The sequence below is a fragment of the Macrotis lagotis genome, chromosome 1 (assembly GCF_037893015.1).
Source record: "Macrotis lagotis isolate mMagLag1 chromosome 1, bilby.v1.9.chrom.fasta, whole genome shotgun sequence".
NCBI lineage: Eukaryota > Metazoa > Chordata > Mammalia > Peramelemorphia > Peramelidae > Macrotis > Macrotis lagotis.
Window position 1 is genome coordinate 267,586,958 of NC_133658.1, and position 18,769 is coordinate 267,605,726.

The 18,769-nt window shown below is 33.0% G+C and overlaps 1 pseudogene; it reads right to left on the reverse strand.

Moving 5' to 3' along the window:
- Positions 1 to 428: 428 nt before the first annotated feature.
- Positions 429 to 2,122, reverse strand: LOC141516120 (occludin pseudogene; annotated as a pseudogene).
- Between the last annotated feature and the right edge of the window lie 16,647 nt (positions 2,123 to 18,769).

Consider the following 18,769-nt stretch of genomic DNA (forward strand, 5'->3'; position numbering starts at 1 on the left):
AATTTTCAAGCCATTCAGAAGAAATCAATGAGGCTGTGGTTTGGAATGCAGCATACATATTTGAAGGGAACATATTTAAGACAAAGAACTTCATTTTAAATATATTCAGAGTCTCTATATGGAGTTCACCTGAATTGTGAGCTAGAACAGTAGTGTCTCTATTGCAGAGAGTGCTTTTTAATGAGGTTACAGGTTCAGTTGGGAAGACAAGAGATTGGAGTGTAAGTCATAGCACTGGTGATATCTGAAGCATTCATTAAGGTTTAAATCTTCAAAACATATTTGATCTGTAATACTAGTTTAATGTCAGAATGTAAAGATGAGTTACCAAAAAATATTATAAAAGGTATCAACACTGATGCCATTGAATTAAATTAGCTTAAGCTACCAAAACTTTATAAGGTCACAAAGAGATATCTTCTCATTAATTACAAAGATATTTTGTCTTCAGATAACATTGGTTAAGTCGCTTGCAGAGAAGGCAAGGGTATATACTTCACAATCTGGTCAATGACTATGTTTTTTGTCTATCGTAATTTGCATCCGTCTTTTTGATATGAGACAATTTGCTTTTCAGCTGCTTGCTGTATTTCTTCTTATTCTTATAATCTGCAGATTCTTTCACTTCCTTTAGTCAATTATATTGATCAGCAGCAGCCATGTATTCCTCACTTTCTTCTTGATAGTCATCTAGTTCTTTATCCAGGTGGGAAAGCTCTTTGTTGATATCATCAATTTCTTCTTGTAAGCTCTTATATTCCTGTATACCAGTGTCAAAGTTTTTTCTTATTAAGCTGTCTCTGCTGGTCTGACGTTATTGGTGGGTACTCCCTCTCCAAGTCTTCCTCTAGTTCTTGACATGATTCTCCTCCAGTGGTATAGTCTGTTTCATAGTGGTCCTGGTCAGCTCTTTTGGACATCCTTTCCCATGAGAGTTCTTTGTAGAAACTGATAAGTTGACATTGCTACTGTACCAAGGTTGCCTGAAATCATCCACAGGTGAAGTCACTGGCACCACGTTAACTACTTCTGGTATCGGGGTTGATTTGTATGAAGAGTCTGGATACTGTCGTTTGTCATTCATTTTGCCATTAGAGGAATAAACCATGGAACTGTCAACTCTGTCTGCATAGTCAGATGCAGCTGAAGGTACCTCTTGTGCATCTATGGACACATTCTTCACCCATTCCTCTACATTAGGAGGCTGCTCTTCATAGACATTTTCTTTGTCCCATAGAATGTTTGATTTATCATATCTGTTCATCTTACTTTGGGTTTTCACAGCAAAGAAGAGCATTAAAGCAAAAGCTACAATAACCAGAAACCCCAGCACAATAGCAATGGCCTCTTGGAGATCCACCACACAGAAGTGATAAAGATATTGATCCACATAGAGTCCAGTTGATGTAGGTGCATAAAACTGGTTGCAGAGAGCATGTATCTGAACTGACTACAATGATCCAGAAGCTTGTGCTGTAGGATTGACTCCCATTATGTAGACAATGGTAGCAATGAAGACCATAATGCCTATTATAGCACTTACAATGATTACTACTAAGTAGTACATTCTTGATCTGGATATTCCTGATTTGATAACACTGGTCACAAATATCAACAATGAAGCAATGAAACAAAATGCCACCATGGCCAGTAAGAAGCCTTTTGCAGCCCTTGGGTCAGTATAAGTTCCTCCATAGCCATAACTGTAACCATAACCATAGCCATAGCTGCTACCGAAGCTTCCAAAGCCACTACTTCCTCCATAAGGGTAGCCACCTAGACCACCTCACAGAAAGGGGTTTCCATAGCCATTGTCCCAGGCAAGTGTGAAAGCCACACATGCAAAGATGGCAATGCATATCACAATAATAATCACTGACAAAATTCTAATCACTCCTGGAGGGGAAGTCCATTTGTAGAAATGGAGTATTTCATCTTCTGGATAGTAAGAGTAGGCTGGCTGAGAAAGCATTGGTTGAACATGCATCTCTCCATTGTATAAGTCATTGCCTGGTGCATAATGAGATGACTTGAATTCATCTGGTCTGTATGGAGGAGGACTTTCAAATGGTCTGGAAGACATTGTTGATATCAATGGTATAGGGAATTTCAAGATGAAGAATTCCTCTTAACTTCTTCTAAGATAAGACAATCAACCTGTGCCCCCCACGGCTAATGGTAAAGGGAAGAAGGAAGGGAAGGAAAAAGATTTAATTACTTTTTTGATAAAGATCTTACAGTGTTATTACTGTGCCAAAGGGCATGCTGTTTTTAGCAAATTGGACCTTTCGAAATTGTGCTCCCAAATATTTGGACTACACAAAGTTCACCAAAACTATATCGTTATAGCTGTTTCTCCACATTCCATCAAGCATTTGACATTTCACTTTTTTTATCATGTTAGCCAATCTGATTGACAGGAGGTGGTACTTCATAGATGTTTAAATTTGCAGTTTTAAAATTATTAGCATTGTAGATCATATTTTTTTTAATTTGATGATAGCATCGATTTTGTCTTCTGAAAACTACCTGTCAACATCATTTGATCAATAATCATTTGGGAAATTATATATATGTATACATATATATATATACATATATATATATGTATATATATATGTATATATATATATATATGAAATGAAACCTTGACTGAGAAATTTGCTGTATTTTTTCCCACAAGCCTGCTTTCTATGATTTCAATTGCACTGTTTTTATTTTGTAATTTATTTTAAATTTAATGTAATAAAAATTTTCTATTTTAATTCCTGTTTTCCTCTCTATTTCTTGTTTGGTCATAAAATTTCCTCTTTTCCATAAATCTGAGTATTTTATAGTGATTCCCCCCAATTTATATTTATGTTCACATCATTTATTTATTTTAAACTTATTTTAGTCTGAAATGAGAGATGTTGATCTCTATCTAGTTAATGTCTTCTCTAGTTAATGTTTTATAATTTTCCCACTAATTTCTGCCAAGATAACATCTTACCACAGATGGCTTAGATCTTTAGGTTTATCAAACACTAGATTTATATGGGCACTTTTTATTTTGTTTTGTATATGTAGCCTATTCCATTGAACTTTCTTTTTATTTCTTAGCAGTACCAGATTTGTTTGATGATTACTATTTTGCAATTCAGGTGGAAATAGACCTTTTTCCTTCACAGTTTTTCATTAATTCATTTAATTATTTTATCACTTTTATTTACAGATTAATTTTTAAGTTCATGAATGCTATAAAATAAGTCTTTTGTAGTTAGTTTTGTATGGCATTGAATAAATAAATTAATAGGAAGGATTGTAATTTTATCATATTAATGACTTCAGTGATTTACATGTCTTTATTCATCTGAAAATTGTTTTGTAATTATGTGAGTTCATATTATATCATACCACTTTGCAAGAGTTGTTAATTCTTTCAATTAATTTTATGGTTGATTCTCTAAGCTTCTCCAAATATACCATCATATCACTTGCAAACAGTGAATGTTTTGTTTCTACATTATCTAGATTTATTCCTGCAAATTCTTTTTCTCATTACTATAGCTAAAATTTCTAATAAACTATTGAATAATAGTAGAGGTAATAGATATCTTTGTTATATGTCTGATTTTTTTGGTGTGTCCTGTTTTTTGTCATCATGACAAATGATGTCCACTTTTTGTTTTATATAGTTACTACTTTTCATTTTAAGGAAAACTCCATTTATTCTTATGCTGTCTGAAGTTTTGTAATTGAAATCGTTATTATATTTTGTCAAAAAGATTTTTCTGCATTTATTGATATTGATATATGCTTCTTGTTGGATTTAGTGATATTGTCAATTATACTTGTAGGTTTTTTAATATTGAAAAATCATAAATTCCTGCTCAAAATACTACATTACTTATTTATAAATTTTGTGATATATTGCTATAATCCCCTGATATTTTTTAATTTTTTGTGTCAATATTCATTAAGGGTTTTTTTTACTTTTTTGTTCTATTTAGTTTAGATATCAAAACCGAACTTGTATCATAATGGAAATTTGGTGGAATTCATTCTTCATTCATATTTTCAAAGACTTTGTATAATATTTCGAATTAATTATTTCCATATATGTTTGGCATAATAAATTTTTAAATATCTCTGTTGCTGGAGATTTTTTCCCTTAAGGAATTAATTTATTGTAAATTGAATTTCTTCCTACAAGATAAGGTTATCTAAGTATTCTCTTTCCATATTTGTTTATCTGGGAAATTTCTATTTTTGGAAATATTCATTCATTTCACTTAGGTTATCAGTTCATAAATGTAATTAGAAAAAATAACTCAATGTTTCAATTTCATCTTCATTGATGGTGCATTTAGCCTTTTCACTTTTGGTGGGGTACTTCGATTTTCTTCTTTAAAAAAAATTAAACCAATCAATGGTTTATCCAGTTTAATAGCTTTTTTTTTATAAAAAGAGACTTCTAGTTTTATTTCTTAGTGCAAGTTGTTTTTTATTTAAAATTTTGCTAATATCTCTCCTCTGTTCTTCAGAACTTACAATATGGTTTTAACTGCGATTTTTAATGTTAACTTTTTAAAGTTGAAGACTCTATTCATTGAATAGATCTTTCTCTCTTTTCTTAATGTATGCATTTAAAAATAAAAAAATCTGTCTCTATTGCTTTAGTTGCAATCCATAAATTCTGGTATCTTGCTTCATAACCATTTTCTTTAATAAAATTATTGATTACTTTTATGATTTGTTCTTTGAATAACTCAATCATTAGAATCATATTATTTGTTTCAAATTAATATTTAATCTATGGCTCCAAGGTACTTATTGAATGCAATTTTATTACAATAGCATCTGAAAAGAGTGTGTTCATTATTTGTGAGGTTTTTATATCCTAATACATCATCAATTTTTGTGAATTTTTCATGTATAAATGAAGAGTAAACAATATATTGAATGTGAAACTGCACCTATTGATAAATGGTAAAAAGTTACTAGCAGATAGTTCAGAGAAGAATAATTTTAAAGATAATTTAAATTAGAGGTGATTTGATCAAGAAGTTAAAAATTATGATGGTCCTTTTTTCTCTATACTAGTGACTCTCACAGTATTGCTAGTCCTGAGGGCGAAATGGAATCCTCTCCTGAACTCTACTCGGATTTTAATGAGTCCATAGTTTGAAAATAGGATGAATGTCAGGCAGCTAGGTGGTACAGTGGATAGAGCACCAGCTTTAGAGTCAGGAGGACCTGAGTTCAAATCATGCCTCAGACATAATAATTGCCTAGCTCTCTGACCTTGAATGAGTCACTTAAACTCATTGCCTTAAATAAATATAACTAAAAAGAGAAAAAGGGGTAAAAGTCACTGAAACATATTGTCACTAAATTTGGGCAAGTAATTTATTAATTTCCAAACCTCATTTTTTTCTATCTCTTAAGAAAGACTAATAGAAAATAAGATAGAGAGTTTAAAAGAATTACAGGAAGATAGTTGATTTTCATCTAAAATTGCTGCACTGAACTCAACAAAAACAAAACAGAAGAAAACTAGCCAGAAAACAGATCTATATTTATCTATGTGAAACTAAGAATAATGATTAGAGATCAAATCACAATATTCCATAGAAGAGGTTCTCAATAAATTGTTCTGGGCATACATTTTCTTTAAAATTTTCATTTAATTTTCTTCCAAATATGATTACAAAATAAAATGACTATAACTTTTGTTTTTCCCAGGCAACATAGCCTTAACCCCAAGTCAAATATATGGTTTAAAATTAAATAATGTGTACTCCAAATTGGAGTCTAAATGAGTGAAGGTTTAGTGTGACTTAGTTTCTGGAATTATTTGAAGGAATAAAATGCATCCAGGTTGTAGTCCACCCATTAAAATATGTTAATTCTTCAGTAGTTAGTCTTCATTAAGTCCTTTCTACTTTTAATAGTCCCCTTTACACATTAATTAAAAGTAATTAGTACCCTTTAAAAATGATTGTAAACCATTCATGACCATATGAAATAAAGTACAAAAAAACCAATGATGAGAAAAAATGTGAATAAAAGCAACATTTAGGTTTTACTAAAAACAAAAAATTGACCAATAAACAAAAGAAGACTTAGTGAGTGCTGCAGAGGTTTTAGAAGATGTGTTGACTACAATTTTGTTGTTCTAGCTATGAATTGGCCCACCAATTTTTGGAAAGCAAATTAAATTTTTATAAAGAAAGTGACTATGGTTTTATCATTTGTTCAAGAGATTCTTCTGGCAGACATGTAACCTAAGTAGGTCAAGATTGAAAAATAGATGCTATATAAAACAAACAATTTATTGCAACACTTTGAAATAGCAAGAGGTGGACACACAATAGAAACTCAGAAATTTGGAAATGACCAAGTAGTAGTACACAAATTTAATGGAATATTTTTCTGTTGTAATGAATATTATGAATTCAAAAAAACATAGGAACATAAATCACCCAATGCAAAATGACATAGACAAAACACAGAAAACAATATATGCAAAGACTGGCAATGTATATGGGAAAAATAAAAACAAAACAATTTAAATCCTAGGCTCCAAGAAGACATATAAGAAGACACTTTATGCTCCTTTTTTTCGAGTTGGGGGAATATATGTATAGATCATAAGACTCTTGAAATATATCATTTAATCTTACTAATTTTCCTGTTTTTATTCTTCATAAGTGATAATTCTCTAGAAGGAGAAGGGAAGAGATATATTTTGGCAAATGTAGATGATATAAAAGTCATCAACCAAACTTCATTTTTAAAACATATTATGTTCTCTATATTTTTGTGATGGTTTGATTCTTGTGGTGCTGACACATCTATATTTCTGTTCCTTAGTATTTTATAATGCAAGATCAGTCTCTCCAAAGGGAAAAACTCATGTAGGCCTCTTGGCATACAAGGCAATTCATTCTCAAGGGAGCTAATCTCAAGAGGAATACTATAATTCAAGATGATTAATTCCCAAATGTAAGTATATGTCTCAAACAAAGAATAATCATCATCTTACACTTGTATTATCCTTCCTCTGAAATGGGGAGAAAGGTTTGGCACTCTCTAATCTTAAAGTAATTGACTTCTGTACCCAAATTTTCTTTAAATCTTTAGTTCTACTGCCTTGAACAGAATAATTATGGCTTCTAAATTTTTTAGAGAAGGTGAAGTCAGGAGATACCTTTGAGAAAATTGTCTAGGTTATGGAGTTCTCATGCTGCCCTTTTTTGGCCTTTGGGATATATTGAAAAGAGAATTAGCCAACATGCTGCATTCCCAGAAATTGTTTCCCTTGGTAACAGAGAACAGAAGGTGGCAAAATAAGCAGATTTGAAGGTAAATTATTCAGAGTTCTTTCTCTGGCATATTTTTTATTTTTCTGTAGAGTAGGGCAGCTTGCTGCATTGGTTCCGAATACTTAGCCTGAGGCTATAGCCTCAACCTGATTGACATCAGATAAAACCCCTATGATCTAGATGTTTGAATTACATGGAGGCTGTACTCTACAATTTGATTTTTTTGTGATGACTATAATAATTTACTAATCTAGATCATTTTTAGATCAGTCAACAAGGGTTTGCAGTATGCCAGACATTGTCTTAGCCTTTTGGAGATTCAAAGAAAACCTAAAACCATTTCTGCTCTCAAGGAGCTCACAGTTAAATAAGGAAGGCACTATATAAGTGATTATATATACGTATATATATATATGAAATATAAGTAATTATATATTAATGAAATATGAAAACGTCTAGAAGTGGGATTAAGTACAGTGTTTGGTATAAGGAAGATCAGAGTTCAAATCTTGCTTTAGATATTTGTTGTATAAAAATGAGGAAGTTACTAACCCTATCTCATACTTTGTTTGCTTATCTGTAAAATGTGGAATTTGGAAGCCATGATCTCTAAGGTCCTTTTCAATGCTAAACTGATTATCCTATGAAGATTGTTACGTATCTAAAAGAAGAATGCTTCTGATGTCAGAAGAGTCCTAAGTTCAAACATTGTTTCTTTTTTTTTGAAGATTTTATTTATTTTGAGTTTTATAATTTTTGCCCTGATCATACTTTCCTCCCCTCCCCCACAGAGGGCAATTTGACAGTCTTTGCATTGTTTCCATGGTAAACATTGATCCAAATTGAATGTAATGAGAGAGAATTCATAACCTTAAGGAAGAAACATAAAGTATAAGAAATAGCAAGACCAGACAATAAGATATCGGGTTTTTTTTCCTAAATTAAAGGGAATAGTCCTTGGTCCTTGTTCAAACTCCACAGTTCTTTCTCTGGATACAGATGGTATTCTCCATGGCAGACAGCCCCAAATTGTCCATGATTCTTGCACTGATGGAATGAGTGAGTACATCGAGGTTGATCATCACTCCCATGTTGTTGTTAGGTTGTACAGTGTTTTTCTGATTCTGCTCATCTCACTCAGCATTATGCAAATCCCTCCAGGCTTCCCTGAATTCCCATCCCTCCTGGTTTCTAATAGAACAATAGTGTTCCATGACATACATATACCACAGTTTGCTAAGCCATTCCCCAATTGATGGACATTTACTTGATTTCCAATTTCTTTGCCACCACAAACAGGGCTGTTATGAATATTTTTGTACAGGTGATGTTTTCACCCTTTTTCATCATGTCTTCAGGGTATAGACCCAGTAGTGGCATTGCTGGATCAAATGGTATGCACATTTTTTGTTGCCCTTTGGGCATAGTTCCAAATTTCTCTCCAAAAAGGTTGGATGAGTTCACAGCTCCACCAACAATGCATTAGTGTCCCAGATTTCCCATATCCATTCCAACATTGATTATTGTCCTTTCCGGTCATATTGGCCAGTCTGAGAGGTATGAGGTGATACTTCAGAGAAGCTTTAATTGGCATTTTCTCTAATAAATAATGATTTAGAGTAATTTTTCATATGACTATGGAATGCTTTGAACTCCCCATCTGTAAATTGCCTTTACATATACTTTGACCATTTGTTAATTGGGGAATGGCTTTTAAAAAAAAAATTGACTCAGTTCTCTGTATATTTTAGAAATAAGTCCTTTGCCAGAAACATTAGTTGAAAAGATTGTTTCCCAGTTTATTGCATTTCTTTTGATCTTGGTTACAATGTTTTTGTCTGTTCAAAGGTTTTTATTTAATGTAATTGAAATCATCTAGTTTGTTTTTAGTGTTTTTCTCCATTTCTTCCTTAGTCATAACTGCTTCCCTTTCCATAGATCTGACGGGTAAACTAGTGCTTGATCTTCTAGTTTGCTTATAGTATTGTATTTATGTCAATATGCTGTATCCATTTGGATCTTATCTTGGTATAGAGTGTGAGGTGTTGGTCTAATCTAAGTTTCTTCCATACTAACTTCCATCTTTCCCAGAAGTTTTTATTGAAAAGAGAGTTTTTATCCCAATAGCTGTACTCTTTGGTTTTTTCAAACATCATATTACTATAAATGTTTCCTGCTATTACACCTAGTCTGTTCCACTGGTTCACCACTCTATTTCTTAGCCAGTACCAGAAAGTGTTGACTAAACATGTATTTTAGTTTTGGTAGAATTATCATCTTTATTATATTCACTCTACCTATCCATGGGCAGTTGATGTTTGCCCAGTTATTTAAATCTGATTTAATTTGTGTGCGAAGTGTTTTATATGTTTTCAAAACATTTCTGAATCTGTCTTGGCCAATAGACTCCCAGGTATTTTATATTGCCTGAGGTTTCTTTGAATGGGATTTCTCTTTCTAGCTCTTCCTGATCTATCTTTCTAGTAATATATAGAAAAACTGAGGATTTATGAGGGTGTATTTTATATCCTGCAACTTTGCTAAAATTGTTCCTTGTTTCCAGTAGTTTTTTGGCTGATTTCTTGGGATTATCTAAGTATACCATCATGTTATCTGCAAAGAGTGAGAGTTTTGTCTCTTTTTTCCTAAATATAATTCCTTCAATTTATTTTTCTTCTCTAATTGGTGAAGCTAACATTTCTAATACGATATTGAATAGTAGTGATGATAATGGGCATCCTTGTTTCACCCCTGATCTTATTGGGAATGCCTCTAGCCTCTCCCCATTGAATATAATGATTGTTGATGGTTTCAGGTAGATACTGCTCAGTATTCTAAGAAACAGTTCATGTCTTCCTACACTCTCTAGTGTTTTTAGTAAGAAGGCATGCTGTATTTTGTCAAAAGCTTTCTCAGCCTCTATTGATATTAACATATAATTTCTGACAGGTTTGTTGTTGATATAATTGATTATACTAACAGTTTTCCTAATATTGAACCAACCCTGCATTCCTGGGATGCAAACCTTGTTTCTTACACTAAATAGCATGTGTGATCAAAGGAAAATTATTTAATTTATTCCAGATTTTATTCCAGATTTTATCATCTGTAAAATGAGGAGGATAATAGCACTTACCTCACTGTTTGGGAGGGGGGAAACATATTTTATAAACCTTTATAAACTATGTAACAGTTTTTATAATTCCATTGAAAATGAGAAAATTGAGGCTTAAAAAAGCCATGATTTGAAGGAGTCAATGAAGTTTTACAAAGAGAAAGTAAAATCTATTACTAGCTACTTTGAATGGACTATTATGAATTCAGTATTTTCCTAATATTAAATTATCAGCTTTTATCCCAAGTCCCAATGTTAAAGAGAGTTAAAATAACATATTGAAAGTGTCTTACTAGTGTCAAACTTTTCTGATAAAGAATGAAGTAGATAGCCTATGTAAAAATGCTCTTGTATATACCCAAAGACAACATTACCAGATTCAGTCTCATTTGTGGTACTCAATCACTGATATCCTGACCCCTCCCCCACCTTACAGCATAATATTATGGAAAGATTAACACACTTGGAATCAGGTAATTTGAGGTTTTGACCCTACTTTGTTTGACCCTGACCAAATATCTAAACCTCATTTAGTTGGTACACCAAAAAGACATGAAATTAATTTTGTGCTTCATTACTTAATAACCAATATTTGTCTGTAATCTATCCTTTTCCTCATTCTGACAGAAATAACATTTGAAGTACTTGATTAAAATAATCACTCCCAGTCCCAAAAGCATCTTGTTAAGGAACTTGAGATAGGGGTTCCCTCTGTTTACAGGAAGTACAGAAGTCAGTTTGAGCTAGGCCCTCCCCTGGGGGATGATTCTTGTGTCCTGGATTTTCCTAATCAAAGTCTAACTGGGGGAATCCAAGCCAGAGTTAACAGATAACCTGATTGAGATGGTTTACAGTTCTCTAACCAAAATGGCTAGAGACAGTTGAGCCTTGTGAAGTTATGAATATTTTTAAGGGTCAAAAAGGGGCATAATTATGTACATATATATGTATATATACATAAATACATATATACATATGTATGGATATATATAGAGAGAAAGAGATATAGATTAGATAGAGATTAGATAGAGAGATCCAGATCCAGATATAGATCCAGATGATATAGATAGAGATAGAGATAGAGATAGAGATAGAGATAGAGATAGAGATAGAGATAGAGATAGAGATAGAAATAGATATAGAGATAGATATACATAGATATACATAGATATAGATATACATATACATATACATATAGATATAGATATACATATAGATATAGATATAGATTAGATATAGATATCTGTGTATGTTTGTGTGTGTCACCCATTTAACCATTCACCCAAGGATTACACTTAAAAGCTGGGAAACTTGGGCAATTCACTTAATCCAAGTTGCCTACCTCCTGGGCAATCTCCAGACCTCCTGATTCATATGTGACCACCAAATGACACTGGAGGAGAAAGTGAGGCAATTCACTTAGCCCAGAGACCCCTTATTCAAATGTAATTCATTTACTTTTCATGGCATCATCTCCTGAGGTCATGGTCTTCTTTGAGAATGAAAAATAGTCATTATCAGTTTCTCCCTACCCTTCCTACCCCCCCCAATGAAGTATTAGAAAGGATTAAAATATTCACCAATAGGGATTGCCTTGCCTTTGCCAGGAGAGATTTTAACTGATATTTATAGTCAGACAAACCAAAAGACAGACACATCTAGATTCAGAAAACTTTGTTCAGTCCTTATTCCAGATTGTTTGGCACAAATGAAAATGGATCAGAGAATCTTTATTAATAGATTTGGAACCCTATTAATAAGTTATCTCACTTAGATAATTTCCATGTTTTATCCTTTTATTGAATCCCACTCATGACAACCCTAACTAGGTGTAGCATGCATAGTAGGTATTAAATAAATGTTTGTTAAGGAATTGACTTGAATTAAAATATTAAAATCAAATTAAATTACTGACTATAAAGTCAAAGTATAATATATAAGCAAAAATGTGTATCCCCTCCTGCTTTTGGCACCAAATTTCATGAACAGTATATCACACACACACACACACACACACACACACACACACACAAACATATTATATAGAGAATGAAATTCAATGGAATGAATGTACAGTCCTATTTCTGAATCTTTGTTTATTTCATTCCTCCTATACCATCTCCTCTCTGATGATTTAATTCCTCTTTCAAGGCTCTGATCAAACATTATCTCAAACCCTGCCTTCCTCTAGTAATTGAACTGAGTGAGCATATAGTGATGTTTTCTAGTACAAATCCCTTTGCATTTAATATAGATGTCACTTGGCTTTCAAAGGAGAAAAGATCTTAGAATTTAAAACTCCAGTGGATCATGAAAGTCTTCTATTTCAATCTCTCCATTTTATAGAAGAAGAAATTATTGCCAGGATTAAATGACTTGCCCAAGGTCATAAAGATAGCAAAACAAACCTTGATAACTATCCTTGGAAGGTTATGTGAGGTGTTTGTGATTTTATAAATTAGACTAAAATTCTCTGGAAGACAATTTTCACAGTTAACTACATTACGTTTTGCCTTGCATATAGGGGCTATCATAAATTATCTATTTAGCTTCTACTAAATATTCATCAGCTAAAAAATGTTAATGCAAATTGGTGAAATTATTTCTTTGCATGGAGTTAGGTGGGAAATGAGGAAAATCAGAAAACTCAGAAAATCTTCTTGTGCAGAACTTTTTTTTGTACTAAATAACCTCTGTTGTTTGGTACTTCCAAACACAATCTGGAGAGTCTTACCTGGTGTCTCCCATGGAGTAAGTATTCATTAATGATGATAATACCCACAACAAAACCTCAAATTGAAATATGCTTTGTGTGCTGCAAAGGGTCAGACATGTTGATCTGCTCGGGCTAACATAACGTAGGCTCTGAATCCCCTGAAGATCCTCAAACCAAGAGACATGATGCATGGGGAGGGAGGTCAGAGGCAGACCCTGAGGCCTTGATCATGTTTAGGGAGCAATTCCCAGTTGTTCATAGTGGCATCTTCAATTGTGTCTGTACTATTGAAAAGACACCTGCTGGTCAGAGAGAGGAAACCAATGGTGGTTCCACATTATACAAGACATAATACACCTTTGAAACTCTGATGACAAGCTCCTGGAGAGTCATGGGATTGTTAGTGCTAAGAATCATTTGCAGTTATAATTTTAGTTACTCTTTGTTCTAAAAATGTTTCATTTTCCCTTTGTATTTCACCTGTGTAAAAACACAAAGAACAGTTGTTGGTTAACCTGCACATTCTTCTTAGAACAATTCCTTGTCTTTGTTTGGCTTTCTCTGTAGCACTGTCAGGAGCTCATTTTCTCTAGGGGGTCAGTGCTGAAGCCTGGGGAAAATAGGAAGTTGGAAACATTTTTGCAACACAGGCAATGTCTTTATTTTGCCCTTAAACCAGAATTGCGTTCCTTTTGTTTCATTTTAATTTTTTTTGGAATAATCCTTAGTTGAAGTCACCAAAACATGTTCCTATTCAAAATAAGACCTCCATATAAGCTGAGATGGTGAGTGGAATAGTAGGTGCCCTGCACTTCTGTGGAATTGTGACATGGAAGAAGAAGCACTGAATTTAATATAAGGCACAGATGTAATAGCGTGCATATAGTTTGGGTTTCTGCCTTATACCAATATTATTGGTAAATTCTACAAGGTAAATTCTACAAATATAACTCTACATGAAATATTTTAATCTAAAATTTCAATCAGTCCCATAATGGTCTAAATATGGCATTATTTTAATAATATTTGCATGAAAAATGAATTATGCTTAGCATAGTGCATGCATGTAGCAAATGTTTATTAAATGCCTGAATTTGAGGCCTTCGGCATCAGTCCATGCTTTGTTTCTGACATTTTCTATCATTGTGTCTAGCAGAGAATTCACTCCTTTGAATCTTAGTTTCATCATCTGAAAAATAGGAACAATAAAAGAATATAATGAGATAATGCATATAAAGCACTTTATAACTCTAAATTTTGAGTATAATTTTTGTTCCTCAGAGAAGAATGTAAGACAGCTACTAATTCAGGTAGTTTGTGTCATTGTTTTTGTCTTAAAAGTCAATGATTCAGAGAGCAATTATTAAACTCTATCTATGTTGCAGTCACTGTTCTACATACTAGAAATAATAGACAGAAAAAGTCCCTGGTCTCTTATTGATTTATTTCTTAACTGTATTGGCTTTAAAAGAAACATCTTTCCTTTCCTCTTTAATATCTCTCCTAGTTAGATTGACCCAAGTAGCAAAGAAAAACAGTTAAACCAAAGGATCTTTTAGTGTGAGTTCATCTGATAATATATACACCATTCTACCACAGTATTTCCTGATTCCTTTGCTAAGAGGAATGGGGCACATTCCTTTCATGTTCCTACCTCTCTTGCTAGTGAAGTATCTAATGTAGGGACCACAAAGATGAATAAGCAGGCAGCCCCTGCCCTCAAGGAATCAACTCTTTAATGGCTGGGGAAAATCTGGGATACACATGATTAGTCCTGTTTTAGTGTTGCTTGATCTACTCTAAACTCCAATGAAAATGCAAGGATTAGAATATATTTGTCCATTTTTGTTTCTTATCTCATCAATAGAGAGCAGAGCCCTGAGGAACAGAGATATTGAAAAAGTAAGCTTATATGAAGGAGGGCTGAGAAAGAAATTGTTTCCAAGAAACCTAAAGCAACCTAGGGAGACCTGTGTGAATTATCTATCTATACAGGGGAGAGTTAGATAGCTTGGGTCTGTGGAAGGAAAGGAAAGGTCAGGGAAGGGAAGGAAGGGAAAAGAAGGAAAGAAAGGGTAGAGAACAGATGAAGGGTAAAAAGAATAGATAATAGACAGATAAGAAACAAAAGGAGCAGATATTGATTTTTCCAATTGCCAGTAAAGATAGTTTTCAACATTTCTTTTTTATAAGATTTATAAGATTTCTAGATTTTCTCTTTCATTACATCTCCTCTTTCTCCGCCACAAAATGGCAAGCATTCTCATGATGTTGAATATATTTGCAAATTAGTCATGTTGTGAAAGAAGAAATAGAACAAAAGGGAGAAATCATAAAAAGACAAAATCAAAATAATGAAAAAGAGCATGCTTAGAACAGTATTCAGATTCCTTAGTCCTTTCTCTGAAAGTGGATAGCAATTTCAACTCTCAGAATTTTGGATCAACATATTGTGGAGAAGAACTAAATCTGAAATAGTTGATCGTTGAACAATGTTGTTATTACTGTGCACATGTTCCCCTGGTTCCAAAAGCTGCTACTAAAGAGAAATTCTGTATTTTAACCTCCATTCAACTTTGTTCATAGGTTCCAAATGTATCATAAACACAGGAAGAATCCCCCATAGGAGGTAGTAAGATGCAAAATGCAGTTAAAAGAATATTGTACTGGAAGTCGGGTATCCTTAACAAATCACTTACCTTCTGAGGCTTTCATTTTCCTATTTTTTTATATAAGGTATATTTAGATAAATGATTTCTAAAATATCTTCCAGATCTAAGAAAAAAATTGTCTTCTGGAATTATTGAGTTATAAATTTCTTCTTCAAGATGATTCTAAGCAAAGCACTAGTTACTGCACATCTTACTGATTTAAGTTTCAAATTGCATTTAAAAATATTAATGAATCATTTTAATTAAAAGGAATATTTTATTAAAACCTCTTTAATAATAAGTATTTCAGCACAAAAGATTAATGAAACATGTGGTTTCTTAAACTCTTCCAATTTGTCACTACAACAATTTTTATATGCTCAAAGGTATTCAACATTGCAGATGTGAATGAAAACAGTGAAGTCTATCTTAATAGCTTAGATTTCCCTTTGAAGGAATTCTGAATAGAAATCCATGTCAGAAGACCTTAGTATGAGCTAAGAAGTACACTTATACCTTCCCTACCAAATTCTTAAAAGCAAAATTGGAACAAAACAAGATGCAACAGCTATTAATCTTTAAAATTATTTTTCCTGGACCTGAAAACATTCTCTATTTTCACCATCAGAGGATTCTTCACTGTTATAGAAAATGAGATTTTCAAATCAGACAGATACATTAAAAACTCACTTAAATAGCTTAAAAATTAAATTGAGAAAAAAATGATTATTTTCTTTCTCCCACTAGTAGTGGGCTTCAAGTAAAATCAAAGGAAGTTATCCTCAGCACATAGATCATGAGATACCTTCACAAATCTCAGCTTAAATTGGGAAATTTATTAAAGCACTTCTCAGTTCCTACATAGCACTGCCTAGCTCACAACTCTTTAATTGTTTATACTCAGGAAATCAAGGAGTTCATATGCAAAGAAATCCTTCTATGAAGTGCTATAATATATTTAAAATGAATGTAATGGAATTTGTTCTTTATTTTTCATTTATTTAACATTTTATTTTTCCCCAATCATGTAAAAACAATATTTAGCATTTGTTCTTAAAACTTTGAATTCCAAATTTTCTCCCTTCTTTCAATCATGTCCACCTTCATTGGGAAGACAGAAAAATTGATATAAGTTATACATGTTAAGTCATGCAAAATATATTTCCATATTGCTCATGTTATGAAAGAAGACATAGACCCCACTCAAAAAAACCCCAACAACCTCAAGAAAAATAAAGAAAACAAGCCAAAAAATTATACTGCAATCTATATTCAAATACTTTCACTTCTTTCATTTCTTCTTCATTAAGTACATCAGAGTTGTCTTGAATCACTGTATTGCTGAGAATAATTAAGCCATTCACAACTAATTATCTCACAACCTTACTGGTACTTTATACATACTTCACTTTGCAACAACTCATGTAAGTCTTTACATGTTTTTATGAGAGCATCTGTTCATCATTTCTTATAGTATTCTATCACAATCACATAACACAATTTATTCACTCAGTTTCCAAATGACAGGCAATCCCTCAATTTTCAATTCTTACTACCAGAAAAAACTGCTATGAGAGAGAGAGAGAGAGAGAGAGAGAGAGAGAGAGAGAGAGAGAGAGAGTATATACCCCTTTTGTTTCTTATCTCTCTTTTGGGAAACAGATTTAGAAGTGTTATTGCTAGGACTAAGGGTTTGCATAGTTTTATAGCCCTTTGGACATAGTTCAAAATTGTACTAAAGAAGGGTTGAATCAATTCTCAAGGGCACCAACATTGCATTAATATCTCATTTTTACACATCCCTTATAGGACAGTTAGGTGGCACAGTGGATAGGTCACTGATCTTGAAATAAGGAAGATGGGAGTTTGAATCCAGCCTCAAACACTTGACATTGACTTGCTGTGTGACCTTGGGCATGTCACTTAAACCTGATTGCATCACATACAGACCCATCTCCAGTTGTCCCAATTCTTATATGGGCACTAAACCCAGATGGCTCTGGAATGGAAAATGAGACTAATGATTTAGCACAACATCCCATCACTCAAATGAATTTAATGTGCTTGTCATGGCATGACCTCCTTGATATCATGGTCTTCTTCAAGAATGAAAGACCAGCATCATCATCACCATACCCCCTCCAATAGTTATCATTTTCCCTTTCTATAGATATAAAGTAGTACCTAAGAATTGTTTTAATGTACATTTCTCCAATCATAGTGATTTAGAGCATTATTTTCATATAAATATAAATTTGATTATTTCTTTTGAAAACTATTCACTACTTTAGATCATTTATCAATTGAGGAATGGCTCATATTTTTATTTTCTTTTATTTCCATACTTTTACACTTATTTTCATATTACTATGAGTCTTGATGTAAAAGTAAATATAATCTCCCTCCTCCAATAGGAAAGAGAAACCCCAAGAAAAATAAAGTGAAAGAAAAAAAGTGTACTTCAGTCTGTGTTCAGATACTACTAGCTGTGTCTCTGGAATGGATTGCATTCTTTATCATGAGTCCATCAGAGGAGTTGATTCAAATTTTTTTTTCCCACAGCTATTATTGCTAGCTGCATTTTCCTGTGTCCTATTCCTCCCCACCTCCATTTATTCTATTCTCTCTCTTCTTTCACCCTATACTTGCTCAAAAGTGTATTGTATCTGATTAGCCTCTTCCATGATCTTTCCTCTCCTCTGTCACCTATACTCCACTACCCTTGCCCAGCCCCCTTTCTCTCATCCCTTTCCTCTCCTTTTTGCCTATAGGGTAAGATAGATTTCTATACCCTATTAAGTGTGTATTTCCTTTCTTAGTCATGTTGGATAACAATGAAGGCTCACCCATTCCCCTTCATTTTCTCCCCTTCCACTCCATTGAAGAAACACTTTTCTTGCCTCTATGACTTTTTGAACTATTTAGATCATTCTACCTCTCTTTCCCTTTCTTGCCCATTAACTCCATCTTTATAATA